Raw genomic sequence first — 9,420 nt, forward strand, 5'->3', positions numbered from 1 at the left:
ACAGATGCCAACTTGAATTAAATGGCACTGATCGCCTATCTATATGTGTTAACCAATAAAAAGAGAAAAAAAAAAATAGCCGTCACGACCTGACATAGTTGTACCATACTTTGTCGAACTCTGACATGAATATAGTACACAATACTGTGACTACGGAGCATTGCCATCATAGAAACATAACATTCATCATCGAAACATCATCAAAATACAATATCGGCATAATTTTAAACATCGTCAAAAACATCATCAAAACACATCGTTACATCATCAAAACGCCACGCCGGCAGTCCCTTGTTTTAACCATGGAGGTAGTTTTAACAGTCTCACTGACTCCGCTTCGCCGGTTACGCCACGCCGGCTACAGCTCCGCCTTGTTGGCTCCGCCTGCTGCTCCACCTGCTAGCTCCACCTCACCGGTTCCGTCCAAAAACCGGCTACAGTTCCGCCATGCAAGTTCCGCCATGCTGGCTCCGCCTCCTGGCTGTGTCGGGGTTGCCCGCTCGGCTGCTCAGGGCCGAAAGTCGAGGCTTTGGGGGGGGGGGGGAGGCATCTCCAATACTCCAATCTCAGAGAAAATGTCGATATCCGACTCGGCTGCGTGCTCAAGCATGGCCGAATTGAGATTTGGGGTAGGGGTGTCCGTAACTTCGGAACTTTTCCAGTGGAATGCTGGGGGCATTTCTGCCCAGGACCGAGTCACGAATCCGTCCTCCCGCCTCAACAAAGTGTCTTCCAGTCAGGTCTGCTAAATCTCGACGTCCTTCGTTGTTTCTTCTCCCGTCGGGAAGGGGCTCGTTGGAGTTCCGCCGACGTACGTGTGTTTCTCAGTCACGATCATCAACAAATTATAACAACAACAAAAAAAAACTTAAAGGAAACAGCTGCGCTGTAGTCACGTCATGGCTGCAGTGTCACAGTGGGGGGAGGGCAGCACATGGCATCATGGCGACGTCTTCTTCTCCCGCTCATCATGCTGGAATTCCGGGGTGAGGGACAGGCATCCCACCGCTGCCACCAGTGTAACGAACCGTTCCTTGGCCCTGTCCCCCACCCCAGGGGTATCGAAATGAGACGAGACGCAGAGAGAGATGAGGCTCTGGCAAGGTCTGTATTCAAGAAGTCAGACACATGTCTGGAACTGAACTGGTTCTAGCTAGTTCTGACAGGTGACCTCTGGGGGTCACCGGACTGGCCTATTGTACTGGTAGGGGGGTATCTTTAGGATCTTACACTAGCAACAATTTGCAACACTGCCACAATCTCAAGGGTCTCAGGTTTCACTTACAAAATTTCACACTTTGACCAGCAAAGGGCAAAGACCAGTAATGGACTGTCCTATTGAAATGCATGGAAAACATGTAAGAAAGAAGGTGTGAAAAGTCACCTGCCTGAGTGAAACTGCACCAAAAACACACATTCATAGGGTCACTCTGCATCTAAACTGTCAATTTTGTTAATATAAAAAAATCCTATACTGCTTAAGGCATCTAACTTTCAAAGTTTCAGAAGTGACCTCTGACCTCTATCACCAGCTGATGATAGCATGGAAACTCAGGACTTCTTTCCTGGCCTGGACACCCCAAACATGGCACAAACTCCATTTTTTTTTACATAATCAGGCCACACCAATTCAATTTCTTGGTTAACGGATTCGCCCGCTTCATTTTTTTCTGATTTGCAAATAAAAATAAAAATTCAGAATCAACTGCAAAATGCTCATATTTTGCCCTGAACAGTTGAAAACAGTCCTTTTCATCCTAGAAGTTACAGTTATTCCATCTTTCAATGTAATTGTATCATTACAATTAAGGTTCAATTAAAAATCAAAAGTTCAAAATTCATTATTAAAATTTTGAACCAGCCTGGTGTGTTGACTTCATGGCTCCTATCGTACCATTTTGGGCCATAATAGGATGCCTAGGCCTGTTTTTATTTTATTTTTTTTTGCCCGCCCGCCCCATTATTTTTCTAAATTAAATTGGGGTGGCCTCAAATGCAAATTTATTTATTTATTTCATCTCAAGACAGCTGGGTAGCCCCATTCAGCTTGTATCAGCTGTTTTCCAAGGAGGCCCAGTAAAATTACACAAGACATTGTAACATACAGTGAGACAACATACAGTAAACATAAAAGTCTGATTCATCAAAACAGAGTCATAGTCCTATACTCAAAGTCCTAGCCGTTCAAGGTCAAAATCACAAAAATCAAGGAATGGAGGTCAGAGGTCAGGTTTCATATGACATATGCTTCAAGCCTGCTTTAAACTGAATTATCATATAGCCGGACGGCGTGGACCAATCAGAGGCCCGGATACCCGTGCTGTTATTTCCCGATAACAGCACATGTGGTGTTATGGCGGAATAACAGCACATGTCGTGTTATGGCTGATACCATTATGTTATAGGGTATAGGGGCATGCGACTCTTTCTGTAAACCTTTGTAGCATTTTTCTGTCCAATAAACTTTTTTGTTTAGCTTCATTTAAACTACAATTTGCATTAAATGAAATTATCCATATTTGTTTTAAAGCGTATAATATATTCGAATGTATTTTTATGCATGTATATATATTAAAGCTGTTGTATTTCAAACAGGAATTGTGTTGATTGACAGTTTGGATAGGCTATATGATAATAATTTTAATGCACTGCCTTTTCCTCGTTGTATATGGTGTCATAACTGCATGGGCAGCTGCCATAACCACCTCATAAACCACCTCGTTCGCTTCGCTCACACGGTGGTTTATTCGGTGGTTATGGCAGCTGCTCATGCAGTTATGACACCATATACAACTCGGGGCAGTGCATTAACCCTTTAATAACCCTTACCTATAACATCCAGCTCCAAAAAAGCAACAGATCCCAACATTAAGACATTTTACACTGTTTTTGTACATGCGGTATGGTGGGGTACCCACTTGGGGCCCTCTGGCTGGGCATGCGCATAATCCTGGCATTTGCCCCAAAGATAAGTACAATCCAATTGGAAACACTGAGATCATGACCTCTGACCCCCTGTTGACCACCAAAAAACAAAAATACATGGCATTGCTTTTAGAAATTAGAGCTGTATCAGGCAGCCAAAACAAGTCTATAAGCCATTTTTTCAACAAAATAGAAAAAGAAATAACGTTATTAACTCTACAGCTGGAAAATACCAGCATTTATCCACACATACCAAGAAAAAGGCTGTTTTCAGTTGGTTTGGAGGCACTCACTAAAGGGCCATGCAAACAAAAACCGTCACCATGGCAATGTGTGTTTTCATTGCCAATCTTATGATTCGTGACACCATTCGTGACACTATTACTAGTAACGTTACACTCAATTAAAGTACACAAAAATGGTTATAAATTTTGCTTACCTTGAAGAGCTGTTACTTTGCTACTTTACTATGCTTGGGGATCCTTTGGGATGCCTTCGCCTCTTGAGTTGGGATCAGCTGGCACTGTTGTCGGTCTTCCTGAATGGTGATGTGTGATACACAAGGCTGGCAGCAGGGGATCAGACGGCTGTAGTCCATTGTAGACCCATTGCCCTACTGCCCTGTGATAACCAACAAACTAAATTAATAATAATAATAATATCAATACAAATGTGAAATATACAGGTAGGAAAAAGAGGACAATTTTATTTGAACTCAATTTTTTAAGTACCAGGGCTCAAATTACTAGTACATTGTAGTACTGGATGCACAGACACACCTTAATGCAGGCGCTGTAATGTGCAGGTATTGGACTATTTCTGATGTCTGTCTGAACCTAACCTGCTTGTACTGGGCCTTTCAACAGCTCTGCTGCAGAGGTCATTGACCTTGTCAGGGAAAGAAGTGCAAAGGTCAAATGTTAACTTTTGGGAGTAGCAGTCATGCAGTTAGAACATGTTTGTATAAGAATATAACCAATCAATGTGCTCTTCAGATGGTGACTGTGCCCTGTACTTTCTGCACATTAATATTTTAATATTAAAAGTCTTAAAACCCTTGTCCTGCGGGGCCCATATATATATGGGTTGTACATACAGTACCATCTATATAGTGCCCTGTATATGTACGATTTGGGGGTGTTTCTCGTGCAACGCATCACACCGCAGCGAAACGCAACGAATGCGGAAGTTACTACGCCGCCGCAGGGCAAAAAAAGTCAAGGGTCTGTGACCTGATTAAGACATGAAATTATTTGAAAATAATGTGTAAAAATTGCCAGCAGGACAAGGGTTAAGGCCACAGCAATTTAATTTGTTGGTTCTCGGATTCGCCTATTCATTTTTTTCTGATTTGCAAAAAAAAAAAAAAATTGATTCTGGTCCTGAATCAACTGAAAAATGCTCATGTTTTGCCTCCCAACAGTTGAGGAAAGTCCTTTTCTTCCTAGTTGTTANAGTTTTTCCCATCTATCATTGCAGTGGTTTGATTAAAGTTCAAAATTCAATGTTTAAATTTTAACCCAGCCTTTTGTGTTGACTTCATGGCTCATTTTGTAGCATTTAAGCCTATAATAGGATGCCTAGACCTGTTTTTATCTTTATTTTTTTTCGCCCTGTCCCTTCATATTTCTTCTGAAAAAAATCCGAGAACCAACAAATTAAATTGGTGTGGCCTAAATGTACATTTTTGCTCCAATGGGCTCAAGTACAGGTCAGTTGTTGGCAATCACCAATCATATATAACGTTAGACTCTGCCACAGTGGCAGTCTATACAATGAAATGTTACATGTATTAGTAACATACAACTAGTAAGTAAGCTGTGGCTGCCATCTCCTATACCCTTGTACCTAAGACATTATTTATTCATGTAACCATCTAACCTGGTGCATTCAGTGGCCTATGTGACGTGATTGGCTTAATGGGCTTGGCTGGAGCATGGAGTAAAAAAATCTTCTGATTTCTGACTCCATGGCTAGAGGTAGTAGTATGTATAGGCCACTGGTACAATCGTAATTTAGCTTTCGATATGACCCCACGTCCTGTTGATGGCATCAAGCAAATATCAATTAGGAAATGGTAAAGATACACCAATGGCATTAAGATAATTTATCATTATGCTTCCAGATACGAAGATATACTATATATTCATATTATTATGTATTGATATACAATTTTATACATTGATTTGTATTCTACAAATCCTACTTGACGCTGGTGAAAATGAGTCAAATAGGACGTTCAATGGAGTTCCTGTGTTTTAGACTTACTAGTAGAGCCACACTCCACGCATGTTATTACAAGAACATGATGCATTTCTGGAAAAGAGTGGTTCAAACCTTCCTGTCCAGTCTTATGCAGTTTGTGCCATTGAATCAATGCGGTTTACCTGTGTATGCGATAACAATCAAGTGCATTGTCAGTTGTCACACCCCAGAATCTAGCTTAATACATAAGGTCAATATAACTAAGTATAACTATATAAGGCACCTCATCTGAAGAAACACATGTGTGACATCTGAATCTAATACCAAGGACATTATACTGTTATATGTCCTTGCTTAAAATACAAACAAGTACTCCCAGAATGTTAATTAAGGTCAATGGCCTCTACAGCAGAGCCGCCATCTTGAAAGGAATGCGGTGACGGATTCTTGACAAAAAAAGGTAAATTGCGACCCTACATAAGCCCATATTTACAAAATGTACGATTTATATATGAGAGGAACATATGTATCCACGCAATATTTGACTTCCGCGCTTTTTAACCTGGAAATGCGTGGTAGTGTGTGGAAAAATTATGTGTGGCAATATTATGCGTCTTAGCCACAAGACAGCTGGGTCACTACGGCTGGCGTTGTTTACATATTTTGCGCCACGCTGACGGAGAATTACAGCACATTGACTAAACGTGACTACTGTGGTTCGACCTCCATTTTCTAGACTTCGTTTTTGTGGAAACCAAATTTAAATCGGACAAGTTTAAGCCGAGATATGTCACAATATGTCGCAATCTGAACATGACGAGGCCAGCCCCCCTCCCCATGTTTATATGAGTGCTTGCGTACGCCGGCAGAGTTTCTCGTCCATTTTTGGACATTTTTCCGACTGACATGCCGTCCAAATTAACACTAACTGTTCCTTACCTCCTCCCAACTGAGATTCGGTCTGCAGTTTGCTGCTTTTTGACGATCATCGAGCAAAAACCTCCAAAAACATGCTCGGTATGCGAAGACCGGTGTAATGGCGGGCAGGCAGGAAAATTAAAGCTTGGCCTGCTGCGCCCTGATTGGTTGGACGTGTGACGCTACCTGTACTGTAGGCCAATGGGAAGCTACGAAAGCTAGACTCATGGCCAATGGGAAAGCTGGTCGCCAAGTAGTGATATGTAAGTCGGAGAGGTCGTAAAATTCGGGCGGCTCCGCTTCGCCTTCATAAGCATTATAGTATGTGCATATGATATAAATGTAACGTTATATGTATATTGTTAGTTTGGGTGCAATTAAGGCCACAGCAAGTAAATTTTATGGATTACATCATCCACAGACTCCAAATCTATTAAATGCAAGCGGGCGAAAAAAACAAGGCGGGCCAAAAAAACAAGGTTTTATGTGTCATGGTCACTGAATCAAAACCATTTATTTGTACAATGATTGAATACATTTATTTTTCAGTGGCAATAGATGTTGTAATAGTTTGCAGTTAACATAGCACAACATATGTAAATTTATATATCTCTATCCGCTCTCTAGCTTCCGATTCTTCTTGAATAAAGAAAGACTTGCCATTCCATTTTTCGATAAAAGTACTCCACACTGCTAGATCTTTCTTGAAACCAGCTGTCAATTTAATGTGATGTCTCGCCCGCTTGACCCCCCTTGTAAGAGCTATCATCCGTTGTAGGAAAGCTCTGCACAACATATGTAAATTTCTTGTTAAACAAGGTTTATGGTGCCAAAATTTACAGATGTAGGAACCTTGTTTTTGGCCCGCCTTTTTTCTTCGCCCTATCGCGATTTGGAGTTTGGTCGATGTCATTCATAAAATTTACTTGCTGTGGCCTAAGTTTCTAGTATACGTATTACTTGGCTTTCCTAGCTTCCAATTGGCCGGCAGTAGAGCTTGCGTCACACTCGAATAACCAGGGCGCAGGAGGCCAAGCTTGAATTTCGCTGTCTGTCCGCCATTAGGCCACACCAAGTAAATTTTATGGATGACGTCCGCGCGCGCATTGATTTTGGCCTGTTCCTAGAAAAAAACAGGAAATTCCGCTTCCTGTAACTATGACCAAAGAGTCACGACAGTGCCGCAAATAGGTTTGTACGGACCAAAGCTTATGTAGCATCAAGCAAGGAAATCATGACTTCCTTTAGGAATTCAGTTTGGTACATGCTGCCACATTTGAAGAAACTTGCTGACCGCTCCATCTATCTCCCCAAAGCACAGGACGACAACTGCTGTTTCACCTGATTTATTGCTGTTTTCATGATGAATAAAAGACTTCTTGCTTGTTACACTGAGCTGTGTCACCTCATTCAATTTTTTGTCCTAACATTTGTCATCTCTTAGTATATTTCTAATCTAGGCATCTTGTTTTTTAGGGCCCTTCTTGTCTTTTTTCGCCCTCTCGCATTAGATTTAGGGTCTCTAAAGGACGTCATCCATAAAATTTACTTGGTGTGGCCTTAGACATGATATTGTATGGCGAAGCCCATCCCTCTCTTTCTACCATATTTTACCTGAAGCTAGGTACCCATTTACACCTAAGTGTAGTGAGGAAGGCCGTGTAAAGTGCCCTTCCCAAGGACACAAAGCTGCTTCTAGGAATCGAACCCGTGCCCATTAGCCTAACCACTAGGCTCTCGACACTAAAGCGACGGTCACAACCCGCCGTACGTGCTTCTGCGTGCTGTCTACGTGCAAAAACGTGGGCAAACGTGGTGAGTACCGCCTCCGTACGGAATCCTACGGATTTGGGAGCACGCAGACACGCCGTAGAACTTTAAGTGCATGTAAAACTTTTTCTACGTGCGGTCTGCGGATTCAGCACCCGTAGGTGCGAGTACAAGCGACGCGCGTGCCCCGTACGTGCCGTGCGGAAGAAGCACGTGTGAGTACGGCCTCCTTACGATAAAGTTGCAATCGCACAGAGATCGTACGTTGTTGTAAGCACGTACAACTCAATTACCACTTGCGCAACGTACAATGCACGCAACCGCTCACAGCCAGACGTGGCGTGCAGACCACAGTCTTACACCTTGCGCAACCGTGCGATTGACGTGCGTCGACGCCACTCCTTAATCCCCTACGTTTTCAGAAAAAACGTAGCAGACGTAGCCTCCCAAAAAACGTACGGACAAAAAGCACGTACGGCGGGTTGTGACCGTAGCTTAAGTGAACACTTTGTAGCGCCCCAAAGTGCTCGTAATGTCGGCGTGTTTAGGACAAGGACACGAGGTATAACAGAACGTTAACAACCATCACGCGACATGGAGAGACAAGACAACAAAAGCCACATTAAATATTAATCATCGTTTGAACACACGGCTTGGAGTTAGGCCACACCGACTTAATTCTATGGATGACATCCGCGCGCGCATGGATTTTCGCCTGTCTCAAAAAAAAAAAAGATAACGTCCACCGAGTTTCTGGCCTGGTTCTAGGCCTGGGTAGTCCATGCTAGTTATACCCCCGTCACATTGTCGACGAGCTTCGGCCGTATTTGTCAATCGCCGAAAGATCGGCCGATTTTGAGATCGACCGACGATCGCGCGTATTTTTGCCTTGAAAATCGTCGCGGTCACATTGTGCGAGGCTCGGGCGATCGCTTGGGAATACATCTATGATAATGAAGTCCCTATGACATGACAAGCAGATGAAGCAAGGCCAGTGTATCCACCTAAAATGAATAGTTTGACCAATTTTTATGTTTGACGTTTCGTAATATTTTTTAGCAAAGTAATGGAGCGGACTGGCAGAATAAAATATAAATATAAACAGGAATTCTGTGACAGATCCAACTCAAATACTACCACAAGAGCCACAAATTTACACTACCGTCTGGTTAACACAACGACCACCTTTTTAACCAGACAGGAGTCGGCCGAAGCTCGCTCGACACACGGGCGTACGTCGCCCGAGTTACGGTCGACGATCTATCGATGCAAAATTCAAAATGCACGATTCAAAATCTTTTTATACACGCGTACCTGAACAAAGCTAATAAGATATATTGCAACTTTGCCTGTATACTTCTGTCTAAAATAGTATGAATCTTCCGGTAAACAAGCCATTCAATGTCAACAAAGTAGACAGAGGTAAAAAGACCCATGCAATATAAACTTCAAGTAGTAAGTAATATCTATCACATGGCGTTCTTGTGGGCCCCCTAAGAAAAAAGTCCATTCCAGAATGAACAAGTGTAAACGTCAATTTATTATACAGCCATCTGAAATAAGGCCACACACCTCCTAACTGGACAAGAGTAAAGAATTTCA

At 42.5% G+C, this 9,420-nt stretch overlaps 1 long non-coding RNA gene across 1 annotated transcript in view; it reads right to left on the reverse strand.

The window, feature by feature from the left end:
• LOC109476801 overlaps window positions 1–3,525 on the reverse strand; it is an 8,443-nt gene extending 4,918 nt beyond the window's left edge. The window contains exon 1 of the long non-coding RNA XR_002140628.1: window positions 3,365–3,525. This is a non-coding gene — a long non-coding RNA (uncharacterized LOC109476801). The remainder of the gene's footprint in view (window positions 1–3,364) is intronic.
• Window positions 3,526–9,420: the final 5,895 nt, after the last annotated feature.

The sequence above is a fragment of the Branchiostoma belcheri genome, unplaced genomic scaffold (assembly GCF_001625305.1).
Source record: "Branchiostoma belcheri isolate BF01 breed outbred unplaced genomic scaffold, Haploidv18h27 scaffold39, whole genome shotgun sequence".
Classification (NCBI taxonomy): domain Eukaryota; kingdom Metazoa; phylum Chordata; class Leptocardii; order Amphioxiformes; family Branchiostomatidae; genus Branchiostoma; species Branchiostoma belcheri.